The 26,862-nt window shown below is 38.3% G+C and overlaps 1 protein-coding gene and 1 long non-coding RNA gene across 3 annotated transcripts in view; both read left to right on the plus strand.

The window, feature by feature from the left end:
* Positions 1–26,862, plus strand: part of CRIM1 (cysteine rich transmembrane BMP regulator 1) — a 201,098-nt gene that overhangs the window by 34,629 nt on the left and 139,607 nt on the right. The window lies entirely within an intron of this gene.
* LOC143158379 (uncharacterized) lies at positions 1,597–24,942 on the plus strand. Its single transcript, XR_012994979.1, has 3 exons — positions 1,597–1,862; positions 7,036–7,113; positions 24,858–24,942. It is a non-coding gene; the product is annotated as an uncharacterized LOC143158379 (long non-coding RNA).

Genomic DNA, 26,862 nt, shown 5'->3' on the forward strand with positions numbered 1-26,862 from the left:
TTCTGTTGTAGCAAATACAAGATTATTATAATCCATGTTATATTGTTGGTAGCTTGATTTGGAAACTTCCTCTTGTTAGTCAACAAACATGATAGAAACTATGACTCTCCTTTAGTTTTCTTGTTCATTTTATCTATTATAGTTTTCTGCCTGTAGTCACTTTCTTTTACATACTAACATTTGTGGTGACTTTTTCTCAGCTAGTAGAGGGAGCTCTATATTCTTATGTTTCACTTAATTCACCTCTAGGGTTAACATTTTAGGGAGTTCACTGTTTTCCACAATAAAATCCTTTCCCCTCTAGTCAAGGCATCTGCTTTATTCTGTGCTGTATTTCCCCAGAAACTATGAAATGTTCCCACTTCAATATTATGCCAAAATTGCTCCTTGCTAGTTGCATGTGGAAGTACAGGATTAGTTTTACCACCGTTTATAATACTTTTTTTTCTACACTTCCATGGTCAAGAAAAAAAATTCTTAAACCTATGTGAAGAGTTTATTCATGAAAATTTTAAAACTATATTTAACTTTAAATAAACAACAAAAAAACCCCAACTCCCTCAAAACCCAAAAATCAACAGTTGGAGAAGGTAGGAGAAGCAACAACCACTACCTTTTTCTTTCTATCTCTTCCTTATAGAGAAGAGATGGAGACTAAACTGACTAATTCCCAGTATTTTGCTCTTGCATAGTCATATTCAGATCCTCTAGTATTGTGCAGCCTGACTGTCTGCCAGTTTGACTTTTTTTTAAATTAAATCTATTTTCCTTATTTTCTTTAAGTTCTAGGTTATATAAGTAGCAGGTTACTTTTGCTAGGTTAGCAGACCTATAATATATAGAACGAAAGCCAAGTGCTCAGAGAGCTTCCTAACGCTTAAGTATGGTGGAAATTTCCATAGTTGCAGTCATCAGCTCAGAAACAACCTCATTCTCATGCTTTTGCAGCACGCTTGTCCTTTAAACATGAAGATGAGTAACATAAACAGAAGCAGTGAAAATCAGCTCCTTGCCTGTTCTTTTTAATATGTGTGTGAAACACTTCATCCTGCAGGTTTAATTTTTTGGAAATAACTTTATTAATAATTGTGACAGACTGTAGAGTAGCATTATCTTTTTATAGTCACTTTTGGAATATAAAATAGTTGATGTAAATGTTGAATAAATCTCACTTTTTGTCCACTAAATACTTCTTCCTTCCCACCTCCACCCCACCCCCCCAAATTGTGGACAAATCTTTGCTAGTCTTAGTCTTCACCTGTAGTATTTCCACCACTGTTTGAATACTTCTTACTCTGATGTGTTTATACAGACATAATTAATTATTTTTCATAATTCCACACTTGTCAACATTCCTATTATAATGTGCTCCTGTTAGTTCTTAGTATCCAATAGTGATTCTGTTTTATTTAATTTTGGGAGTTTTCCATTTGCTTTTTGTTAAAGCACGCCAATAACTTTATTCATTAAGAATCCTCTGTTTTATGTATATGTGTATATAATGTATATGACTTCAGATTATCTGTTCTTATATTCTTGTGAACTGATATATTGCTAACTTAATTCCAAAATGTCAATTTTAAATAGTATCTAAAGTCTCAGTTTAAAAAAAAAAAAAAAGACTTTGTGTCCCTGTAAGAGTTGAAGAGCAACAGTAAAATATTTTTGGCGTAACATAATATTGTACTCAGCCTCATTCCTGTCTCTGCATTGCCTGCCTGTTGCCTTTTACTTTCAAAGCTGGTGGTACAGGTAAACACTTCAAAGATTGAGGAAGAGGATGCACTTGAGCTCCCCTCAAAGCACTTTAGAGAGGAAGTACAACTGACCCATCAATGAAATTCTCTATACAGCAAATGCTGGTAAGTGTACTAAATGAACTGGAAAAAAAAAAAATTGTCTATGATCTTTTAATTTTAGCAGTCCTGTAATAGGACTACAGTGTCTAGATGAAAATGTATGTTTGCTTTTCAAGTTGAATGGTGCTAAGTTAATCATCCTGTCTTTAATTCTTCCCTTCTCTTGTCTTGGATCTACAATTGTCCATTTCTTTCAGATGATAATCCAAGAAATTACTTTCCTTTCTTGGCTGGCTTTCTTCCTCACAGCATATTCTTCTGTTCCTTTCACAGTAAGAATATTTCTCATCAGCAGCTCTACTTAACCACATATGATCTTAAAGCATAGCTTTTCTAGCGGAGGAGGGAATTGTTTCATGAAGTATCCATGGAAGCGTGTATGAAAGTGTCTTAGATCTGCACTTAAATCTTGCTGATTATTTGCTAACAATGTTGAGTATTTGTTACACTCAAACCATTTTGAATCCTTCTGTAATCAGATCTACTTTGTCTTTCCAAGATGTGGGGATATGTGATCTAATAGTAGCGAGGTGAGTGTCAGCTGAATAAATTGTAACTGCTCTTGTCCACATGCTTAGCTTACTGCAAATGCAAATTAAAATTCATAAGATTAGTTGGAATTTGCATTTGGGACAGAGTAAGCACCTTGTCATTTCTTGTCACAGCTTAGATAAGTGCTAGCTTGTTAAGACAAGGTAATATTAATAAGGTTTAGATAGCATATTTGTGTCCTTGGCCTCACTGGAAGTATTGAAAATTTAAAATTTGACCTGTATTATCCGTCCTTGGTTTCCACTCTGTTGTGTTTGTTCTATACAGTACTGCAATAACTAATACTGTTGCTCTAAATTAAAAAATATTTTTCTTCTTTTTTCATAAGCCCAAGAGAGCCCTTTCAATAGTAAAATAGGTTTTTGAAACTTCTTTTAGAGACATTGTCCTTGTGGTAATTTCCTAGAAAAATTTACACAGGCATTTTCAAATGCTTTGTGTTTTGTTTGCCTCTGAATTCATCCTCCCCTGCCCCCGAAGATCCTAATACGGTTTTTCATGTTACTTCTGTTGACTCCAAAAGTCTTCAGATGCTTAATTCTGAGTAACTTCAGGTGTTAGATGTTCATTTCTGATATGGTTTAACCTCAGCCAGCAACTGAGCACCACACAGCCGCTTGTTGACTGGAAAGTTTTGTGGAAGTTTTGTTTAGTCCCCTAATGATTGTATCCCAGTGAGACACGGAACTTTTGTGCGCTTTTTTTTTTTCCTTTTTTTGGAGAGCTGCATGTAGTGGACTTTCTATCAGTAGAAGCTGGAATCATTATTTCCTTTCAGCGTTTTCAAACATGATTCTTGATGGCTTGAGTCACTGTATTTTAAGCAAATCACTGCTTGCTTATCTTACAGACTTTGCTTGCATTAACAAAAGCAAAAATGCTTTCTGAAATGCTAGTTGTCCCCTCTGCTGCAGAGCTATTGAACATTCTCGATAGTGTTTTACTCAGTTCAGGCTTTTCTGGTGGTGTCATTCCTGGTAAAACTCCTCTATGTTATAATTACTGATGTAGTTATGAAGCAAACAGGCTTTCTCAGACAATAGGGGTTTTTTTATTAAACATGGATGGAAACTGGTGTTCATTCCAGTAAGGACTGAAGTGAGTGAGATGCTGTCTCACGGTAGTATTTTGGAGGTTAAGGCTCTAAGGGGCTTCTTTCACTCCAAGTTAACTTTAAACCAGAATGTAGCTACAAGAAAGCAAAATTCAAAGAACAGAAAACTTAAGACCTTCTGTTTGAATATTGAGAGACAAATACTGCTTCACAAAAGTTCACTTTTCTGTGCTGCTTCTGTCTGAAAACATCTGTACAGAAATGCCTTCCTTCAAGATGTGGAGTGATACTAGAGCACTGTCAATGTGTGTGTATGCTTTTTGTTAACATTGTGCAAAGGGGCTGAAAACTGAAACGGGCAAGTAAGAAATGCAGTGATGCCAGTTAATGGGAACTTTGATTAAAGAAAGAAACAGGCAGTGGTGTGGCCAAGAATTGGACTTTTTAGATATGAAAACAGAAGAGAGAAACTAAATAGATTATAAAGTTGACAGCTTAAGGCCTGGGTGAGAATCAAAGAGGAAAGGTTGAGGTGTGATGGTAGCTGGCGTGGTGCACAGAAAGGTCTAGGAATGGAAGTAACAGAAGAAGTGTTAATAACATGACGGAAGAAGATAACTGAGAAAAGATGTGTAAGTTATGTGCAGTTTTGAGAAGAAGAAAAGGGAGAAGGTGAAGAAGGCAGTTACTGAGGAAAATCCTAACTGTAGCTGTGGTACTAGGTAAGAATAAGACAGTTGTGAGAAGACAGCAAGATGCTTGTGCTGCTCAAGAGCAGTTGAGAAGAATGCCTGTTATTGTGAATGGAAAAGTGTCACTCTTAAGGAAAATTGTCTTTCTGGATGATGAGGTGAATCAGTGACAGGGAAAGTACAGAAGATACGACTGAGCAACGTGAAGAGTATTAATTCTCTGAGGCAGAAAGGTCAGCTGTGGATTGGGAATTTAAGGGCTCTCTTTTCTTTCGATTTTGACAGAAACATGACATCAAACAGAAGCAAGTGATATCGCCATCCTGGAAAGTCATTGTAGCGTTAAATACCTGTTGAAGGGCTTTTGGCAGCCTGATGGTTTACAAATGTGTTCAGAGAGCATTTGATAAGATAGATACTGAGTAGTGGCAAGGTGCAATCTGTCAGGGTGAAGAACAGCAGTATTTCCCACTTACAAGCTTGTCTTCCTGGGTCAACACATCTGTGTGAAGAAACGCTTATTCAGTTACTGTAAATAATTGTATATTGGCTGGGATGGGGGTGGGGGAGAGTGGAGTAGTGTTTAAAGCAACTGTTACAGGCACTGGTTAGGTGTTTGCCTGCAGGGTTTTCTTGTGTGCTTTTCCAGTGATTCTCATATAGTACCTACTGGGTCAAGATTTTTGAACACATAGTGCGGGTTAAATCTTTAGTGCCCTGAGGGCATTTTTTTTTAAGCTGCTGGGCTTCCTGCTTAATGAGAAATGTTTTATTCAACCTTGAAGTTTTGGAGGTATTCAACTTCTGGCTTCAAACTGGGAACCTTCAACTCCTGTTCAGTTGTCCTGGCTAATTCCACGTGCAAAGGTTCTCCATTTTCTTAGGGGTGTTGGGTGTTTTGAATGGCAGGAAAAACAGGTACTGCTCCTGTTTTTATTCTGGTCTTACATAAGCTAAATGCTTGTTTCCTTCCCCATTTAATACACTTTCTAATGTTCCTTTGCCATGATTTTTTTTTTTTCTCCTGCTTGTATTTTGTTGGTAACTGTGTTACCATCATTTTGGGGGTTTTTTAAGCACTGTCTGAAAAATACAGGTGCCCAGATGCAGACATCTGACTCCATTTTTGCAGAGAAATTAAATTGTAACATTTTGAGTAACCTCTGTGAGAATACCCTCCAGGAATCATCCTTGGCAATCTGTAAAGAAGAGACTCCATTCCTTCAAAATTCTCACCTTAGTGGGGTGTTGTCTGGGCCATGCTCATCTTAAGTGTAGTGAGCTTGCTGGGTGTCTCAAGTCAATAATTCATACAGATACTGCTTCACTGACATGCTGTCTTTATCTCTGGATTCTTTATTTGGCACACAAGATGTTTTCTGTGGTTTGATTTATTTTGTCGAATAATGATGATTTTTCTCATTTACTAATGTTTCTCATTTCACCCCTCTTTCTTAAACAGCTATAGTTGCTGGTTGCTTACAACTACATGTAACATGCTGTACAGAGCTAAAACAGAAAAAGCTAATTTTTTTGAGCTTTCTGGCTTCATAGAATAGTTTCTATAAATGATAGTAATATGTGACTGTCCTTGAAAACTTTATATCATTTGTGGGATCAGTGGGTTGTTTTCAGTTCTCAGCTCCTAAAAGAGGCAATTCCAAAAACTTTATGTAGAGAAACACTCTTTACAAGAAAGTTAGCACCAGGGAAAGGTGAACCTCAAATAGAACGATGATCTCATTCTTGTTTTCTCTCATCACCTTATGTATTATCACATCAACCTCTTGTCTGTAGCTAAGCTTTTTATATCTTTGAGTTCCACAGAGATTGAGTTTCAAATGTGATAATGCCAATAAGTTTGGCAGCTGAGATGCCTGTCACTTTTACCTCAAAATAAAAACCACTTTTTTTTGATAAAGCAGTTGTAATACTTGGAAAAAGCATGTTAGAGACATGAAATCTTATGACAACTTTCACAAGTGTCCTCATTTTAGACAGGTAAATTGTCTTACAGCAGCTCACACAGTTCCTAAAAACACTGTTTTGTGCTAGTCAATACATTTTACATTCCTCCTCTTCAAATACTTCTGAGAATAGTATTTTTTTTTCCCCTTATACAAAGATTAGATCAATTTAGCAGATACTTTAATAAATTCCAACAAAAGGAATAGGTAAGTAAACATGCTTGTCTACAACCTTTGGAAAAAAAGTTATGTGCATATAATGCAATTAAATAATTTACTGATACACAGGTACAGAATAGTTTAAGATGGATTATATGCATCGATCCTTTGTACAGTCTTTCCTCTGGAAGTTGCATTAATAGAGAAACATGAGTCCTTTTGTATCTGTTGTCTTCAAAGGACACTAGCCAATATAGCTAAATACTGCAGATAGTTGAAGTTTTTTGGTCTAGTAGCACATCATCTTATCGTAGCAGAAACAGTCAGTGTCCGTAATAGCAACGAAGTCCTATTCCTGTGTAATTTGCTACGCCCCATTAAGTTTCAGCTGTTCTAGTGTTTAGACTGCAAAGATTTGGATGCGTGCCTTGAGCGTGCATTTGGCCTCTGGTAACTGTTCATAGCAGCCTTTCTTTTCTTTCTGATTTCCTTAGCAGAGGCTCCTATTTAAGAAATGTGTGGCAGGGGAGAAGGAGAGAAATCATCAACAAGTCATTGCTTCTCTCCAGCCTCCTGATGCCTCAAGCAACTACTTTCCTTTTTTCTTCTTCGTTACAGTTTGGTGATGAAGTTTTTCTAGATTCTCACATGCAGTTTAGGTCTCCATGCTATGGAAATGTAACTGAAATGGAAGTGCACAGGCTGGTACTTCCCTAATGACCTTGATTGACAATTCTTTTGCTTCCTGGTAGGTGGGAGCCATAATGCTTAGCGTAAGGACTCTGTTGTAGGCTGGAGGAAGAGGAAGACTGCAATAAACAGGACTACTGGTAAGTAACACTTCCTCCCCTCCCATAAAAATCCTCAAGGGTATATGGTGATTGTTCTGGAAAAATGATTGATTCTAAATAAAAATGTGTCTGTTCCTGAGGCTTCCCAGGAAACTTTCTATTTTACTTAGGGACACATCTTAAACTCTCCAGGGGGTCAGAGTAGCTAAGAATAGTTGTTCCAAGTAATGGGGCTGCGAAGAGCACTCTGAATCTGAGAGGCTTCAGAGTAGTGGGATTTTCAATCTCCAGCATGTTTCTGGATTAAAAGAGCTCAAATACAGTGTTAGGAAGAATATTAAGAATAGAAAGTTCACCCTCAGCAAAAATTATCTGACAAAATCAGATAGAAGAGCATGGCTTCCCTGTAAAAGGAATAAAGGCATTTCAAAGTTATGTCTGCTGTTTGGCTGTATAGTATTTTGATGTTGCAGGCAAACATATGTTCACTAATTGAATTGCCTCTGATATGTGTTTGGGATGATGTGTTTCATTCCCATACTCTCTTAAAATCTTTAAGATTTCTGGGTGATGGTATGATAGGCTTGAGGAGGAATGAGACGTTGGTGTTCGCGTATTGGTATCAGTAAAGTCCTTAGCACATTTGTTTGTAGCCAGGGGAAGAGAAGTGTGAAATAGTGACAGCTACCTATCTTGTCCATCTGTACGTGAGAAAAATGAGCGGTGCCACTTAAATTCAGTATGTGTTGCCCTTTGTATAGCCTTGCAGAACAGGTGACATCTCAGTGCTGTGTGATGAAAATGATTAGTTTTACCCATAGCATCAACATTACAGCTCTTTTTTTCAGCGTTGATTTTCAATGGAAAGTACATGACTGATAATTTTTAGTGCTGGCTCTAGCACAATAACCGGAAAGGTTTCAGGAGTCATCCTGGCTATCCTTCTACACTAAGATTGCCCTTGGCTCCCTAATCACCTTTGTAAGGTATTAGAAGGTAATGATAGTACATAGGAAAAAAAAATCTGTGAAAGTTACTGTGTTTTACAAGTAAACTTTGCAATAGTTTTACAAGTGTAATCACAAAAGTAGGTTGCAGAACGCTCATTCATCAAATGGTGTTTGCCATCCTTCTGAATAAGCAATGAGTTGGGGTAAATTTGTGTAATCAGAATGGAAGCCTCCAGAAAGCCTTGAACAGAGTTGGTAAGGTAGTCTATGCTGACAAAGAAATTTGCTTAGGGAGGTAAATTTTTACATTATTTGCTGAAATTTGCATGATGACAAAAAAAGACACAGTAAACAAAGCAGGGGTACAGATGGATTACAAATGCGTTATCACATGCATTTACCTGAGGACCTGGGGTATACAGGGATAAATGGCTCCTTTCTACAGGATAGAAGAAAGGTTTGTTATGAAACAAAATTGCTGTCCCTTGCATCTTTCAACAGTACTTTAGCAAGAATCGGAAGCATTGGAGGATGATAGATACTTACTTTGTTAATAGTTTCTTTATATGCACAAATATAAACTAATCTTGTAATCCTTGCGAATGTCAAACTTTTCCTTGACTTTCAATTACATGGAAACATTGCCTTCATAGTATTTTATGTTTAAAAAAAAAAATAGTTGATGCTTCGTAATCTAATACTTCTCTTGTTTTATTGTTATCGGCTTTTGCAAGCTAGAGTTAATTTTGGCAACATTATCGTGTTGTCATGGATTTCTACCCTTAATGCCTTGAAACCATCTTAATGTCTTAAAACCAGACTTTTTTTAACTTCAACTCTGGATATTTGGAGTGTAGTCTGGTAGCTCAGCAAACATAAAAAGCCAGAATATCAAGTTTTCTGTAAGTGTGGCAGGCTTCCTCCTGGGCCCTTTGAAAAACAAATATTCTTTCTGCTCCAATTTCTTCATCTGAAAAACACTATGTAGCTCTGTGGAGCTTGATAAAGAGGTGAGGCTAAAGGGCCAGGCTTGCCAGACTCTACAGAGAAATGGAGTTATCCCACAGCTGATTTTAGTGGACAGTTCCATTTTAGCGAGGTTACAGGAGCTGAAAAGAAAATAGTAAATTAGTACTGAGAAACTATTGGCATCATCTTGGAGCTATTAAAAGTCATAAGCGTTTAACTTGTATACGCTTCCAGGTGCTTGGAAGGAGAAACATTTTGGCTGTACATGTCAAATAAAGGGTGTGCGAAAGGCTGGCATATATGCCTTGAGCCCTTAGTTTGCCGCAAGTTACACACAGCGTCCCTTTCATGAGCAGTTCATCTCTTGCACTAATACTACTGGAAGGATGCCCAGTAGTAGTTCTAGCTAGAAACAGCATTGCTCTCTGCTTTGATACATCTAGTTAGCACCCATGCCATCTTACCACTTCTAATTGGGAGCAAAGGGCGCGATAGTCAGCTGGAAAAAGAAACAAACAGAATCAATGCAAGACAGACAGGTCCTCTGTCTTGTTTTTTTTGTTGTTGTTGGTTTTGGGGGGTTTTTTTACCCTTCTTAGAAAACACCAAAAGTCTGCTTAATCACTTTCTTCCCTCTTCCTACCCCTCTCTGAGTTGGTCAGAAAATTGTAGTGGTAATATTCTTGCAGGTTTCTGTGCAGCTTTTCTTTCCCATTCCACTTGTTCCCACGTGTTTCAGAAAAGCTGTATTTCCGCACTCTGGCAACAGCTGATTTTCCTTCTCAAAGGAACTGTATGGATATGATGAATAACTTCTACTTATGTGTGAAATCTCCCATATGGAGATGATCAAAAGGCATTAACTATGCAATAGTGTATGATGTGATGTGGGAATACCATAGTTACTGATACTCCATTGGGTGCACGGGATAAAACATAGCCATCTGACTAATAATTGATAGCTTTTAGGTGATATAGCTAATGGTGGTGGTTATAAATTATGCATTGACCTTAAAGAGAAAAAAATCCTCCAAGACCAGAAGTTGTTCTAAATGTATATTATATTTAGAGTGAGGGAGAAGATGACAACTGGTCAATTAAGAAAAACTTCTGGAATCAAAGATGAACACATTTTCAGAAAAGGTACTGTAAAACAGTTGGTGAGTGACATGCAATGAGAAGTAGCACTACAATGTGAATTAAAAAAAAAAACAAACAAACCTGAAATTTTCTGTAATGAAGCATGCAGCCAGCTTCATAATAAACCAGAAATGCCTACTGTGACTAGTACATTGGGCTAAAAGAACATTTGTTCAAGAAAAATCTGGCACCTAACCAAGAGGATTGTTTGGAGTTAAGAAGTAAGTAAAAGTAACTGAAGTAATACATTTTCAAGTGTAATGGTTGCAGGTTGCTTTCCAGGCAGCCGGATCCAGTGTTTGACCACCCTTCCTATGAAGAATGTTTTCCTTGTGTCTAACTGGAACATCCCTTGCAGCAGTTTGACCCCACTGCGCTCACCCTCCTGCTGGGCACCTCTCGGAAGAGTTGGATGCTGCCTTCTTTGTAGCTGCCTGTCAGGCAGTTGAAGTCAGCAGTTAGATCTACTTCAGCCTCCTCCTTGAGGCTGAACAATACCGTTTCTGTTTGCTTCTCCCTGTACGTTGTGTGCTTCAGAGCCAGTTCATCTTGGTGGCTCTTTAGGACTTGCTGCAATGCGTCAGTACCTTGTACTGAGGATCCCCAAACTGTACGTCCAGTGCAGTATCCTAAGTCACAGATAGAAATAATAATTTTCTTCAACCTGCTGGGTAAACTCTTACTTGTGCAGCCTAGTGTCTGGTAGCCTGTGTTGCCACAAGGCCACCCTGCTGACTCATATGCAAGCTGTTGTCCAACAGGGCCCCTAGGCTGTCTTGTGCAAAGCTGCTTTCTGACCAGCCCAGCCCCAGCCCGTACTGCTGCATGGGGTTACTTCATCCCAGCAGCAGCACTTTTGTGTTCACTGAACACGTCAGCCTCTTTCTCCAGCCTGTAAGGATCCCTCTGAATGACCTCCCATTTATCAGCCACTTCTCCCAATTTGGTGTCATCTGCAGACTTGCTGAAAGTGTGTTCTGTCCCATCATCCAGCTTCAGGAAGATACTAAGCTGTATCAGTCACTGTAAAGGTGTCTGAGGAGCACTGCAAGTAACGGGTCACCTGCTGGATGTCAGGTCTGTGACCACTGTGCTTTAAGCCTGGTAGTCTAGCAGGACCTTGCAGTCCATGTGTCCAGTCTGTTTCTTGCTTGTTTGGTTACAAAGATGTTATGGGGGACCCGTGTTGAAAGCCTTGTTAAAGTCAAGGTAAATGACATCCACTGCTCTCCTCTCATCCACCAAACCAGTCATTTTGTTGTAGGGAGTGATTACGCATAATTCAATCAATGGTGGCTGTTCCCAGTCACTTTCTTCATGTACCTAGAGGTGGCTTCCACAGTGACTTGCTCCATATTCTTCTTGCGGACTGAGGAATTCTGTATGTCCATTTTGCTCTTCGTTGTCTCCAACTTTATCTTTCTCAACCCTGAGGTAGTCCTTCATCCACATGAATGTGCAGTGGCAGAGACCTGGGAGGGCTGACAGTAGACCTTATCAGGAAGGACTGAGGCAAAAGAGACACAGAGTAAATTAGCCTTCCCTGTATGTTTTTATTGCCCGGTCCTCCATCCATTGGGCAGCTGCCCTCGCTTTCCTTAATCTTCTTTTTGCTGCCAATGTAGCCTGCAGAAGTCCTTGTGGCTTTTACCCCCCCACTACCAGTTTCCAATCCAGCCCAACTTTGGCTTTCGTAATTTCATCTCTATGTGTCTGAGCAGCGTATCTATATTTCTCCTGAGTAGTCCAATTCCACTTACACTTTATTTTATATTTGCACACAGTCAGGAATTCCTCATTCAGGGAGTGTCTGGGAAAGGTTGGGTTTATTTTAGCTGTTCACAGATTCGGGCTACTGTATACCGAATATAACTCTGCAGAAAAGCTTGACCCTTTTTACAAGGACAACAAATTTTGAGAAATAGTTTGCAGCAGTGGAGTTAACTGTATTTCAGGTACATAAGAAGCAGGAAAGAGGCTTTTCCAAAAATCAGCATTAAAAATTGTGAAAAGCATCATTGTTGTCTGTCCTTGTTCCTAAGATGGTAAGTTCTCTTCCTTGATGAAGTTGTATGGAAAAAAAAAATTCACGGTTGAAGTACAGAGAAAAGCTTTAGAAAACCAGCATTTGATAAAGTTTATTTGTAAAACTTAAAAAAAAAAAAAAAAAAAAAAAAAAAGTCAAGATGATGACAATTTGGGAGTTACTTGCTAATAGCAGTCCTAATTTGGGTTGTTTTTTTTGCACTGAGGAAAAAATCAGTTTTATTCCAGTACAGTTGTGAAAATCTACAAAAGAAAATGACAACTTTAATAACTTTAAGTCTCTTTTCATGCTTTCCTAGTAAATTCAAACATTCAGAAAGTTTTAATATCAATGTTTTGTACAGAACATGTGCTGTACATGATGAAGGCAAGCAAGAGAGTGACCTTGCGCCCGGGTCTGTGACCAATAACTGCTGCAGAGCAGAGCAGCACTTCCCACAGTCAGTTCCTCACAGAAGGTCCGGATCAGAAGCATCTTTGTGAGGCTTCTCCCGTGGAGATTTCCCACCTTGTGTGTACACTTGAGGAAAGGATTTTGTGCTTTGTAGCTATTCTGCCCTTTGATTTTTGCATTGACTCGGTGATCTATAGCCTCCTTACTGTTTTTGTTGGCTATAATTTACTGCAATGTCACATTTTTCATACTTACTGTATTAAGTAGGTGATGGGGGTTGTATAGGTGGTTCATGAATTGTATAATATTAAGCAAGATAGGAAAGAACAGGTGGCAGAACATCGAGTTTGTTTTCTCTAGTCTTGGTGTTTTCATAACGTCGTCAATTATTCACTTTGTTCTTGAGGAATATTGAGGAATTAATAAGTCTGCTTTAAGCAAGTGTTAATGTAATAAAGCAGTATTTCAGATGCACCTGAAGCTGAAATACTGACACACATTGGAAAGCAGCGTAAGTATAATGAAGGGCAATACTAAATGCTGTAATATTGAATATAAGAGTACCTGTATATTAGGGTACTGCATCATATTGATAGAGTAGGTTTTGGTATTGTCAGTCAATGTTCTGGAAGTGGTAATAAACAGCGTATGTATTAAAGTTTCCACATCATTATGAACTGAATAACTGCAAGAAGCAAAGTATATTATATGTATCCAGAGAAACTAGAAATACGTAACAAGCTCTCCTCTGAAGTTTTCTGTCCATACTGTTTATATTTTAGGGGGAGGCAAAAGAGAGGAAGAAATTTTAAATTACTGGGGAGAAAAAAAAACCCCAAACCTGATAATTTAATGAACAATGTGATGATTGAAAGTCTGTTGGGATACAGCTGCAAGGACATACTGTAATTAAGTCATTTGATGATCTGTTTAAATAGCCGTTGCATACTGGAGCAGGAATAAGAGATCTTCCCTGAAGCTCTGCAGAGATTCATCATCTTTTTCATCTTCTTTCACTAGTTTTTCCTACTTCAAATATATATACCTTGCATCTATTAGTGTTGAGACTTCATAAATGGAAATTTTAGGTCTGGTAACTCATAATTGTGGAAACTTCATTTATCTCCTACTTTTTATAATCAGTCTCTCTTTAGTGATTTCTGTGCACAGAGGAGCATGTGCAGATTTCTGCAGTTTCAGAACTCTATTTCTTAAAGCAGGCATGCTTAAGCATAGGTATCAGTCATATTTTTAGGATGAAAAGGAACAGTTTATGCCTCAACTTTCTGACTCAGCCTGTAACATAGTCAGATCTAGCAGTGACTTACAGTGAAAGAACATCCTGGGAACTGCATCATTCAAGGAAATTTAGCACTTTATTTTTACTGTGTCCTTAAAATTCAGTTTTTCATGCAACTTTGTTCATTAATTATAGATTCTTACTTCTGTGGTTTCTTAACAGGAACTCTTGAGAGTTTAATTGATATTTTATCATCTTAAAATCATACTCCGATTTAAGTTTCTGAATTTCTTAGAAGAATATTCAGGAATGAAAGAAGAAATATTTTCAGCAGCAAAGTGGAATGTTCTTGGGAAGACAAGCCAAGAAGCAATGGAGAAAATGCTTAGGACTAATTTGAAGTATTCTTCCATTAAGTTGCTAATCATGCCAGCTTTCAACTTGTGCTACAGTACAAATGTGAGGAGTGTAGTACTACCTATAACAGGTTTGACTCTGAAATAGTAGAAACTAATGAAATACAGGCATCTGTTTCCTGGATTTTTTTCTAAAATAAGGGGATTACAGTGTTTATAAGGGAATTCTGAAAGCTCTTAAATTTGGACTAGTAGCTCCAATAGGCTTATTAATTACTTCTGATCTCCTAACTAATTTTAGTATGTAGAATCCAGCGTACTTTTGGGTTACAGTATTTTTCAAACACCAAATCCTAGTAGTTTAAGCCAGAAGATACCATCCAATCTGACCTCCAGTTTAAATTGACAAATATAATTTTAGCCAGTGAGACTTAATTGAAAAGATTAATAGCAAGATGATCCGTATGCAATAACCAGTAAAAATACTCAAATGCAGTACACACCTTAAACCATAGCACTCTTTCTTATTCTTTCCAAAAGAAACTTTAAATTGAAATTCAGACCTTACTCTAAGATGAAAATGGGCATTCAGGCTAATTGGTTTTGGAATACATAATAGAAACAAGTGTGTTGGGTAAAAAATTGCTTGTATATAACATCAAAATTTGTCCTCAGAATAATCTTAATGTTTTAGAAAGAGAAGCAAAGATCTTTTTTGTACTTGTCATGATGGCTTTGCTGGTTTGGATGCCTTGAGGTAGAACTGTCCTGCTCCATGCTTACAGTGTCTCCCAAAACACCTAAGTTTTCCCTTTAAAAATAGGTTATGTAAGAGCACAAAATACTAACTTAAGTCAACCTGTGTACCATAGGAACTCACATCTGCTTGGTGAAATGTTAAGATTAGCGATTTAAAATCAAAACTACCTATTCTGTCTTTGCAGAGTTTTGCTTTCCAACCAGGCAGTTTTCACAGGCTTCCTGAGTCACAGCAAACTTTTCCAAATCCCCACCTAGACCCTGGGAAGATCCTGTTGTGTTTCTCACATCTGTGGCTTGTCTGTTCACTTGTTTTCTGCATACTCAGGGATCTCCTGTGCATTGAGATCGTAGCTTGCTGTGTCTCTGCCTGCCTGCTGTCTCCTCCCAGGACTGCAGCAGCTTACCCTGGCTGGGTATGGTTAACTGTCTCCAGGGAAAGGGGCGCTTTTCCCTTCTTTCATCAGATCTCACCTGAAAGAGTTCAACAGGCTAGACAAAGTAAACAGGCAACCTTCCTCATGGCTATTCCACCATACTCAGTGTTTACCTAACCGAAGAATAACATACTCAACACCGAGTGCTAAAAGTGTGCCCCGGAGTACAGTACGCTGCTATGGGGATACCCATGCAGGCTCTGAAATACCTGGCTTGGATACTGGAAGAGCATAGCTGTTTTAATGAGCACTTGACAGGTTAATCCGTCATGTGTTATCTCTGCTTTCTCTCTGATGTGTCTGTATGGGAAACTGGCAGGAGAACTCCCCAGCGACCGTCGGTCTGCCCTGGATTACTGTGGTAGCCCCACAGCACGCCAACTTACGGTTCACCACAGGGTAGTTGCTTTGTGGTGAACCATAGGAAGTCTGACTTGAGACCATTGCCAGCTGCTGTTCCCAGTGCTGGTACAGTTCCAGAGGCAGGAGAGAGGCAGAGCTAACGCAGGATGGTACAACTAGTAAGGCCAAGACGTAAATCTAAAAATCAAGTATTTAAAATAAAACATCTTTTTGCATTGTGATTTTTCTCTAAGGCTTTGTAATAATAGTCCACTCCCAATGTTGTATTTTTGGAGGAAATTTTCCATTCACAAGGAATCATCATCTTCAGCCAAAGCTTGAATTTTACCTGTGGCTGTTAAACACGAGATGAACCCCCCCCACCAGTGTCTCCTGCGCTGAGGACTTCCATTCTTTCAGTTGGGCATAGTCGGCCATTCTGGCCTTGCCCTGTCATCTATCGTACTGTATCAAAATGCGTACTTACCAGCTGGTTTGAGTTGACAGCTTCGTTTTTATTGAAATTTAGCTGATACGACTAGACAGGAATCTTGAATTTCAGAAGGTAACAATTTTAATATTGTATCATCAGCATAATCTTGTACTGCAGTCATATGCTCATGAATAGTTCTTTCACTTTGTTTTATCCACAGTATGTATTAAAAATGGGTATTTATTCTTTGTTGTGAGTTGTAGTAATCAAGTGTAGCAGTTAAATTGATCAATGTGGCTAGTAATATAGACAGACTGGGTTTTGGTTTGGTTTGTTTTTTTGTTTTTGATGGGTTTTTTTAATGACATTACCATAATGTGTGCCTGGCTGAGTGGCTCCAATTGCATTAGGGGTTATACAAATTCAAAACAGAAATATTTTTCTGTTCAACTTATAGAGAAAGTTAAGTGATGGATACCAACAAATGTGTCACTACAAAGAATCAGTGCAAAGTTGTCTAGCATGGAGGCTAGCATTGGAAATGTAGTATTGTCAAGATTTGTATTTGGTATCTTAGCAGGAGCTTAGTAAGGGTCTAGGGATAATGACACTGTGGGACAGTCTAGTAATCTGAGGGTGGCAGCCACACTTCGTTTTGGAAGGGAGAGTGTCCATTTGTCCTTCAGCCTTGCTGTGCAACTGTCATCTTTACTTTCTCTGTTTTTCTTTAGATTGTGGTTACAGTGGGACAGGGTTAACATATCTGGATGATAATTATGCTGCTTGAATATTCACCACTTGATTATTAAGCAGTGAGCAAATATAGGTCAGTCTAAAGCATAGGTTGCTTTTTCAGGGCACGGTAACTAAACCTTGCCTAAGGTATTGTTGTTAGATGTGCACTCTACTTGTTTTACTCTCCTTTTTTTGACTTGCTCTATATGCATAGCTCTCTTCAGTACTGTGAATACATTTCGGGGAAAATAAGATCAAATAATACTGTTTCAGAGCTCTCCTGTTTTGTTTGTGTGTTTTTTTTTTTTTTTTTTGCAAATCGGTTCAAGAACCTTACCAATGATAACTAGCTTGTGTTCTTAAGATTTCTATATGTGCTTGGAACTTTTTTTTTTGAAAAGTTCATTCTACCTTGTAAAGCAAGTTCAGTGTGTTTAGTGTATAAAGAGAAGTCTTACTGGTTATTTTTCTTACAATTCTGTAACAGGAGAAAAGATCCCTTTAAATGGGGTGGGCATATGGATTTGGAAGATTAAAATGTAACAGATCTAGAACCTGTGAGCTAAAGCTTAAAAGATCTCATTAAGGCTGGTTAAGCTGTAGATTTTAATTTTTTTTTTTCTTCCACTTGCAGTTTCAAAGTAAAAATCTGGGTATCTTTCTAAAAAGGTTCTTGAGCTTAATTGGAGACAATAACTGCTATGATTTTTTTTGTGTGTATTACACAGGGCAGTTTATATAATAATACTGATTATTCCTCTTGGTATTAAAATAGTTCAGGGGGTCATATGTATGAAATATTATAAAGTTTATTTGAATGGAGTGTAAAGCAAGGGAGTAATGTACATGGGCTACATTAGGAGAGACGAGAAAGTCGTCTGGGCTAGTCAGCGTGGATTCACCAAGGTGAAGTCATGCTTGACCAACCTGATAGCCTTCCATGATGAAATGACTGGCTTGCTAGATGAGGGGAGAGCAGTGGACAATTGTCTACCTTGACTTCAGTAAGACTTTTGGCACTGCCTCCAATAAGATCCTCATAGAGAAGCTGATGAAGTATGGGCTGGATGAGCAGACAGTGAGGTGAAAACTGGCTAAAAGGCCGGGTCCAGAGGGTGGTGATCAGTGGTGCAAAGCCTAGTTGGAGGCCAGTATCTAGTGGTGTACCCCAGGGTTCAATACTGGGTCCAATCCTGTTCAACATCTTCATTAATGATCTGGATGATTGGGCAGAGCGTACCCTCAGCAAATTTGCTGATGATACAGAACTGTATCATCACTGAGTGGAGTGGCTGATACACCAGAGGGTCACGCTGCCATCCAGAAGGACCTCAACAGGCTGGCGAAATGGGCTGGCAGGAACCTCGTGAAGTTCAACGAGGAGGAGTGCCAAGTCCTGCATTTGAAAAGGAAAAACTACATGCACCACCAGTATATGCTGGGGGCTACCCAGCTGGAAAGCAGCTTGGCAGAAAGGGCCCTGGCTGTCCTGGTGGACACTGAGCTGACCATGAGCCATCAATATGACCTTGTGGCAAAGAAGGCTGATGATATCCTGGGCTGCATTAGGACGAGTGTTGCCAGCAGGTGGAGGGAGGTGATCTGTCCCCTTTACTCAGCACTGATGAGGCCACACCTGGAGTGCTGTGTCCAGGTCTGGGCTCCCCAGTACAAGGCAGACATGGGCATACTGGAAAGAGTCCAACGAAGGGCACAGAGATGATTAATGACTGGAGCATCTCTCCTTTGAGGAAAGGCTGAGAGAGTTGGGCTCAGGGAGGATCTCATCAATGCATATGAATACCTGAAGGGAGGATGTAAAGACAACTGAGCCAAGTACTTTCCAGTGGTGCCCAGTGACAGGACAAGAAGCAATGGGCACACAGGAGGTTCCCTCTGAACATCAGGAAACACTTTTTCACTGTGTGTGAGGGTGACTGAGTGCTGGAACAGGTTGCCCAAAGACATGGTGGAGTTTCCATCTTTAGACATACTTGAAAGCCATCTGGACATGGTCCTGGGCAGCCTGCTCAGAACGGCATTGCTTGAGCAGGGAGGTTGCACCAGATGACCTCCAGATGCCCTGTCCTGCATCAACCACTCTGTGATTCTGTGAACTAGGACGGTGCAATTTCATAAAATTTTTTTAAAATAAAATCATAAATGGGCCTTTTAGAATAGTACTTAACTGTGTCATAGTTTGTCATGTGATTTTTTTATTTGAAGCTTTTCACCAAATTGAAAATATCTTTATTATATGTATGGAATACTAAAGTAAAATTCTGGGGCTTGAATTGTTAAGGTTTGAAATTGGAGCTTGTGTATTTCTGTCTCCTGATTTAAACAGAATAGTACCACTTGTCAACCTTTGTAAGCAAGTTGTGTGCTCCAAACAAAACTTTTGCTTGTATGGTAATATTTTAGCAATGCACACCCCTGCCTTAGACACAAAACTGTTGACTTTGTTTTATGGAAGAAAAAGTTAATTTTCTTTCTTTAAAAAAAAAAAAAGTCTGCTTGCAAGGGTTTTTATGCCCTCTTTCACAACTGTGAACTTCTGTATAGGTCCGTCTTCAAGGAAGACAATGTGTAATATCTGTTGCTTGGCTGAAAAAGATGCAGTGTTTACTGCAGGGGAAATTTTCCAGGGTGTGCTCATAATGGCATGTAAGACAGGAAGGCACTGCCTGGATCATGCTGTTCTCTCCTTTGAACATAAAGACTAATCATTGCTGTCAGTACTACTTTTAAAATAAAACCTCAAGGGTTTTGCTTCTTTTAAAGAATTGTGGACTAATAGAAATACCATCCAATTCAGAAATCAATAGTCATGAACCAAATGTTTGAATTTAATCTTCTATTTTCTTAGTGTGCTCCCATCTTAGTGTCATCAAATTGCAAGTGTTTTATTATGTAAAAATACTAACGATACATTCTGCATTAAATGATAGCTTAATAGCGCTGTTACAATACCACACTATTGCAGGAAAATGTCAATTTTCCAAAATAATTTTCATATCTTTTTGAAAGGTTATTGCAATCTTCTGCCCTCAAACCTTGGAGGAGGAAGATCTAATTACTAATCCTCAGAGTGTGGCTTGATTTTTTCCCCCCCCCCCTTCCCCCACCCCATTACTACCATTCTAGTTTGGAATAAAATGGCTCTTGGTAGTGTCTCTCACCTCGTATACAACGTTCATTAGCATATACTCTCCCTTCATACTGGCCAGGTTTTAATTTCAAAGTCCAGGTTTTAATTTCAGAGTCCAATTGAGACTTGGCTTGTTTCGGAACTGTAAGAGAAATAACCATGATGTGTTGTCTGAAGAAATCCAGTCTTTCAAACAAAATGTTTGAAAATACAGATGAAAACTTTCTCTGCGTGTATTTACATTCTTGGGGAGGAAAAAGTCCCAACAAATGTTGGCATCCAAAATTAATCTTCCCAAGTAATTATGTTGCAAATAAATATGGAGTAAGGGCAAGAGCTTTTTTTGTTATTCTGCTTCTAGGGTTTTGTACCTCTCTCCCCGCTGCTTTCCATCAATGTCCTACTTTGCCTCAGCAATCTTTTGGTGTGTTTTCCCGTTCACTGAAAGTGCTATAGAGTTTAACATTTTGACAGTGTGAAAATCCTGACTTGCACAGTAGACTAAACCTTAACTTTCTGTTACTATGATGATAGCCGCTTTAAATTCAAAAAGATGAAAGATACTGTAAAGCTTTTTAGACTGATCTCCATTGCCCCATGAAGTGCTTAATTCTTTAATTCATGGAGCTAATTTAAAAGCTAAGGAAATCTTGCCAAAAGTACAGTATTTTTATTTTTAAAAATTTTTTTCACGTCACGCTAGCTTGCTCTAACAGGAGAGCTTCAGCAGGATTAAAATAATGTTTTAATGTGCGAGATGTTTCCTAGACACAATCATTTCCTAACTGTCCTCCCTAAAGCCTCATTTGAGGAAGGTGTGCAAATCAAGCCGTGCTCACTTTTTTTCATGTGCTGTTCACAGTGTAACTTTAGAGCATATGGATAAGTAATCATCTGCCACTTGTCTGTGTTAAAATATTTGGAGATTGACAAAGCTGCCGCTTGAGTTAACGAGGGCGCTCGAGCTTCTATCCCTGAAGTAAAAGGCCTTCAAAAAGCAGCTTTGTAGAAGAGCTATAAAGAGCTTAAAGCTGCCCCTTCGAACAGCAGCAGGAGCTGTTTAAACCATCTGACAATGCTGGGTGCTTCCAGTATGGAGAGTTTCTTCCCTCTGCTGGTTGAATGGCTCCAGCTCTTCTCACCCCCCTTCCCACTGTCTGTTCAGGCTAACCTCTCCCAACCCCTCCACCAATGTCTCTACTTTTACCTTCTCTGCAGCTTTTACTTTCTCCCGTATTCTTCTGTACAAATTATGGCACTAACAAAGTTCATAAATAATAAATATGACTATATCCCTTCTCCCTACTTCTAGCCTACTTAAAACAGTCTTTCTCATAGCAAAGTCTTTGTACGGTGTCTAGCAGCACTGCAGCATACTCTCAGCCTTGGCATGGTTATTAGCGTATAAACATAGGTTTAGTATAAAAATTACTCACAATATTAAAAAATGAGCAACAGATTAAACCTTCCCTTTCTAGAGTATTGTGTCCTTGCATCTTACTCTAGTTTCCCATGTCTCCTTCCTAAGAAAAGACCTGAAAACTGTGTGTTTGTTATCAGTATTATATTTGTCCTCCTCATTTTTCTCAAATGTGGAACAATATTTTAACTTCTTCCCATTCTATACTATAATAGAGTACTACTATACATAGTAAAATACAATGGTACTCCTGTTCTTTGGAAAGGTTGAAGATTTTCTGGTAGGTGTGATTCTGATACATTCTACCCTTTTTTAACGTGCCAAAAGTATGGAGTCATTGCATTGCAGTTAATAAGGGAAGGGAAGCTGGGGAAGATGATCCAGGCCACCAAAGGTCTGAATTGCCTTTGCATGTATCCAGGCCTGTCCATAGCATTATGTCAGCATGAGGAAATTAGGTTCATAGTTTAGATACTTCAGCTGGATGCTTCAAGTTGAATGCGTCTAGGTGGTACAAAGCTCCTGGTCATTGTTACACAAGCTTGTGTGTTGTTTTATGTTTTCCTGACTCTTTCTGCATCTTTCATGGCACCTACACTAGGCAAAGAAAGATGTACAGTATGTAATTAACTGCTAAACATATGATGATTGTCTGCCAACTATTTTTAAAAGGCAAAACAGTATTGAATTAAAAAAAAAACAAAAAACCAAAAAACACACAAAAAACCCAACAACAAAAAACCCACCTTTTCTACTTTTCTGTCTGTCGGGTCACTAGTTAGCAATAATCAGATGCTGGCTTTACTCCTCCTTACCCCTTACCTTTTAGGAGCTTTTTTTCCTAGATTTCAAACTCTGTCCTTATCTGACTGGAATTGGCAACAAGTTTAAAACCTCTCAGGTAGAGGTGCTAGCAGATTACATAGGCTTGGGAAACTTGAATACAAAAAAATCAGCTTACTTTCAGCCCTGGCAAGAAATGCCAGTATGGCTTCTCTTCTTTTATTTCCTTGGAAGAAATCCAAGTTGACATTGCTTGAAATGGGATGTGTTTTCTCCTTAATAGTAAAGCCTGGGGATGAAATACAAAGAATTCCAGGTTAAAGGGCTTGGTTTGCCAGTTAAAAGCAACCAAAATATGATTTCAAAGGGAAATGGTAAATAGTATTAATTACACTTCATCATTAGAAATTGTGAGCAAACCAGAGACTTTCAATGCTATCTTATTTTGTAGTTTTGGGGTTTGTTCCCCCCCCCCCATAGTCTTTCAACACAATGTATTTTTTGTTTTAAAACTTTGGGAAATATCCATGACATTTGTGGCTGTGTTTCAAAGAAAACTACGGACACATCTGAAATATGCTTGAAATCAGGAGTTGAGGGGCCGCGTTGAATGGGCTTGCAGAACTAGTGACTGGGTAGCAAGCAGTATCAATAGGCTATTTTAAGACTTTTTTTTCTTTTTTTTGGAATGGAATAGGCTAATGCTGCTTTAAAAAAAAAAAAAAAAAAAACCAAAAACTCTTGGTTGCAATTATCTTGGCATAGATGATTTCCAAAAAGTGAACTGTTTCCATTTGCAAAAGAAAGCAACTTATGTGGACTATCCAGGCCAGAAGAAAAGGCCGTGATTCTGTAATAGGCAAGTGTGTAGAGTACTGCATTGGTCTCTTGAGAACGTGCAGCAGAAACATATAACACTGGGAACCGTGATAGATGGGGTAAACCTTTCCAGATGAAAAGGGATTAATGCACTGAGTAGACAAAATAAGAGGAAATCAGCAAAATCAAGTAAATGGGGGGGAAAAAATGTATCTGAACAGGGTTAAGTGCTAAATGAAAATAAACCTGATAAATTGCAGTGAAGAAAAAGACCTAACTTCTGTTCACAAAGAATATGTATTCTTATATATAAAGTAAAAATTACTCAGTCTGCCTCAAAATAGGAGAAACAGATGAACTTTCTGCTCCAGAAAGGTTGAAATGAGCCTTTTGAAATCAAAGCTGAATCCAAGATGCTTCTTGCTATTGACAGCCTGTTTCATGTTCACCTTTTCTGATGAAAATATGTGCAAATCTCAAATAGAGTATATGCAGGCACTTGAGAAACACTCCATCCAGAGCAGCCCGACTGCTTGCAGGCGTACGAGGGTTCCTGCCTTACAGACATAACTGCCACTTCCAAAGGGCAGTTGTTCTGGAGGAGGTTAGAAGTTGTACGGTTACAAATACCTTCATTCTGCCTCCTATTTCTCTTGTATTTTACAATTGCCTGTTTGTTGGATTTGAGAGATAATGAAGTAATTTAAAAGATTAATTGGTTTCATAACTGAATTTGCATTCCAGGGATTCTGAAATTGCAGGAAACTATTCATGCAAAAAATGCCTTTGTGTTAATTCTAGATAGCTCTATAAATATGAAACCTGATTGGTTTTATGACTGTAGCCTTTAAACAAATATCTCATCAGTCTTCAACATGATTAATTACTTTAAACATTTAGGGTGAGATTGATTTGTCAAAGGTGATTAAGATGTTTTTATCTAATATTTTTCAATGCAGAATTTAGAATTTAATTAAGATGTTGCTCTCCAGCTGTCTTTTACATGGAAGAAAATATTCTCTTTGTATACTTGTTTAATTAACAGTAGTTATTGACAATAGATCTATTGAAAGTTTATACCGTAGCGCAGAGAAAAAAAGATTAGTAGTTTGTAATTTTTTGTGTTTAAACCAAATGGTATAAACAAACTCCTACATTCCTTGTTATAGAGCTTAGCCTGGTGATTTCACGTGTCTTTTTCTTTATGTTGATAGATCTCAAGGCCCACATCGTGACGGTATTCCATAATGGATATCACTTTGTGGTGCAGTGTAACCCTCTATAATTTTTCCTCTGGCATAATAGGATTTTGGAAATTGGGGAAAGATATTTACAGAAACAAATGTCACTTGCTTTTCCCCCAAGTCCTGACTTTTTTCAGATGCAGCATGTGTGTTTTTATTTTGTTTTGTCCTAGAAGGCATTAAGTAATTACATAAATATCATTGCTTTGCTGTAGATTGACGTGGGTGTGGAAATGTTAGTTCGTAAAATACTGATTTAATGTATTGGATGCGGCTTTCTCATAGTTTCTTCTAGTTAATTTGTATCTGTTGTTCGTGAGATTGGTTCATATTTAAACTTAATTCCTCATATAGCTGTTTATAGTTGGAATGTTTCCAGGAATTTCTTTAGGATGAAATCTTCTATTTTATTAAAAACACACTAGACAGTTTCCAAGCTTGGGATATATAATTTGATTTCCCTTGAAGTTTCAAACATATTTTCTTAGGTCAAGCTCACTGGATCCTAAATTCTATCTCAGCTTCCTTAAATTTAATTTTACTTTTTGTTCCATGTTGTTTGTAGGTGGTCTCCCTTTCCCACTTTCCTGGTTGCACAGTGGGACTTCTCCCACTGCTGCTGATGCCCCAGATGGTCTCCTTGCAGGAGGAGCAGCCTCAGCCGTTCTGCAGGTGAGTAGAGGATGGCCTCCATCGGGATGGAGGCCAGTAGTGCCTCTCCTCCTACCTGTTGTTCTTCCGCTCTTCCCAGGCAGCACGTGAATTCCCCTCAACCTTTGACTTTATGGCATGCAACGTTTGTATTTCCCTCCAGGTTACAGGCATGGTAGAGGTCTTTTGACATACGTTTTCATCTGGAGAAAAACTCTAATAGCCTCCCAGTTACGTAGTTATCAGACTGTGCCTTTCTGCAGCTACTGGTACCTTTCTGCAGCTCTTGGTTAAAACGTTAACTGCTTTCTTCTCCTTGCACTGAGAAAGAAGCATCTGTTCTCATGTGCCTTTCAGTCTCTGTGGTTCCTTCCTTCATCGGTAATCTTGGTCACAAAGCTAAAAGACCACTGACTGTTACAGATCATGGCTTGAATGTGTTCTTGTGCTTGCTCTGTTTTTTCTTCTTGGTTGATCTGGCTCCGACGAAGTCCTGCTTTCTTAGTAGAAATTGGTGGAGAGGTGCAGAACTGCTCCTTAAGAATGGGAGAGGGAAGAACAAACAAAACCTCATAGGGTTTTGGTTTTGTTTGTTTGTTTTTTTAAGATCTTTTACAGTACTTCATAGGGCTCCTGTAACCTGTATGTTTTTGGAGGGGCTTAGCTAACCTATTATTTTCTTTTAGTTCTACCCCTTTTTTAAGACCAGTTTCTTATCTTTTGTCTGAAGGGGTTCAACGCGGTACTTACTCATTGATCATGAAGCTTTTCTTGTTGCTGGGAAGTGGTGCTTGATTAAACAAGTTAGACAAGCTTTTTCAAATAAACAAGTTTTCTCTTCCCTAGAATGGTGGGATTGAAAGTCACCTTCACACTGAGTGTTACTTGGTTAGCTAGTAGTTCCATTTAGGATTTACGTAATGCTGTCTTTAAAATAAACCACTACAGTTCAAAAGCTGTATGGTAGCTGTTAGTACTAAATGAACATCTGAGAGGTTCATGTACTCATGATTTAGCAACAATAATCTGTTAAAGCCTTTAGTAAGTGGGTCCTTGAGTTTGTGGACCAGTACTTGATGGTAGTTTGTGGAGACTGCAAAGATGCCTAAATGAGAGTCTGAAGAAGGTCATGGTAAAAGGACCGTTGCTATTCCTTAGCATCTTCCACCATTATTTAAAATATAACACCTCACATCCACAAAAAAGTGTGTGAGCAAGCAAAGTAGAACAAGAGAAGACTTCTGAAGTAAATGTCCTTTGAGGTGGAGAAGGCTTCCAGGGTTTCTGCATAAGTTATAAGTATTTTATTTTATACAAAGATTTAGTATTTCAGTATTTTTAAGAGTAGTTTATTTATTAGAATCTCTGTTCTTTTGCTTAATCAAATAGTACTCAATTTTTTGAGTACTCAGCATTTGATTTGAGTACTATTTGATGCTATTCCGTGTTATACACAAGGCTGTGGTCAGTTAAACTAGATTTAGTGAATCCTTTCTCAGGGCAACATAAGTAAAGTTATGTTAAATTCAGATTTTGTAAACAATGCTTTTTTTTTTTTTTAAAGAGATTAACCTTTTTCATGTTAATTTGGAGCTTTTCTCATCTCAAGTTGTAATTGATGTGAAAACTCTGAAGAAATTTTGTCCTCAATTTCTTGAGGCTTTTTATGGCTGACGTTTCTTGATCTCTAGCTCTACATTGACCTTGACTGTACATTACTACTTGTTACCGTTTATTTTTGCTCTGTACTTAATTTTGATATGAAAAATCCTTCCAGAAAAAGAATATTGTCTAATATGTACTGTTTGGACTGTTGTCCCATCTAGTGTTAAGTAATGTATTGCTGTCATTGTATTAATACGTTAGAAAATACAGTAGGTTAAAAAAAAAAAATCAGTTACTGATACCATCTAGGGTGG

This window comes from Aptenodytes patagonicus, chromosome 3 (genome assembly GCF_965638725.1).
Source record: "Aptenodytes patagonicus chromosome 3, bAptPat1.pri.cur, whole genome shotgun sequence".
In the NCBI taxonomy this organism is placed as follows: domain Eukaryota; kingdom Metazoa; phylum Chordata; class Aves; order Sphenisciformes; family Spheniscidae; genus Aptenodytes; species Aptenodytes patagonicus.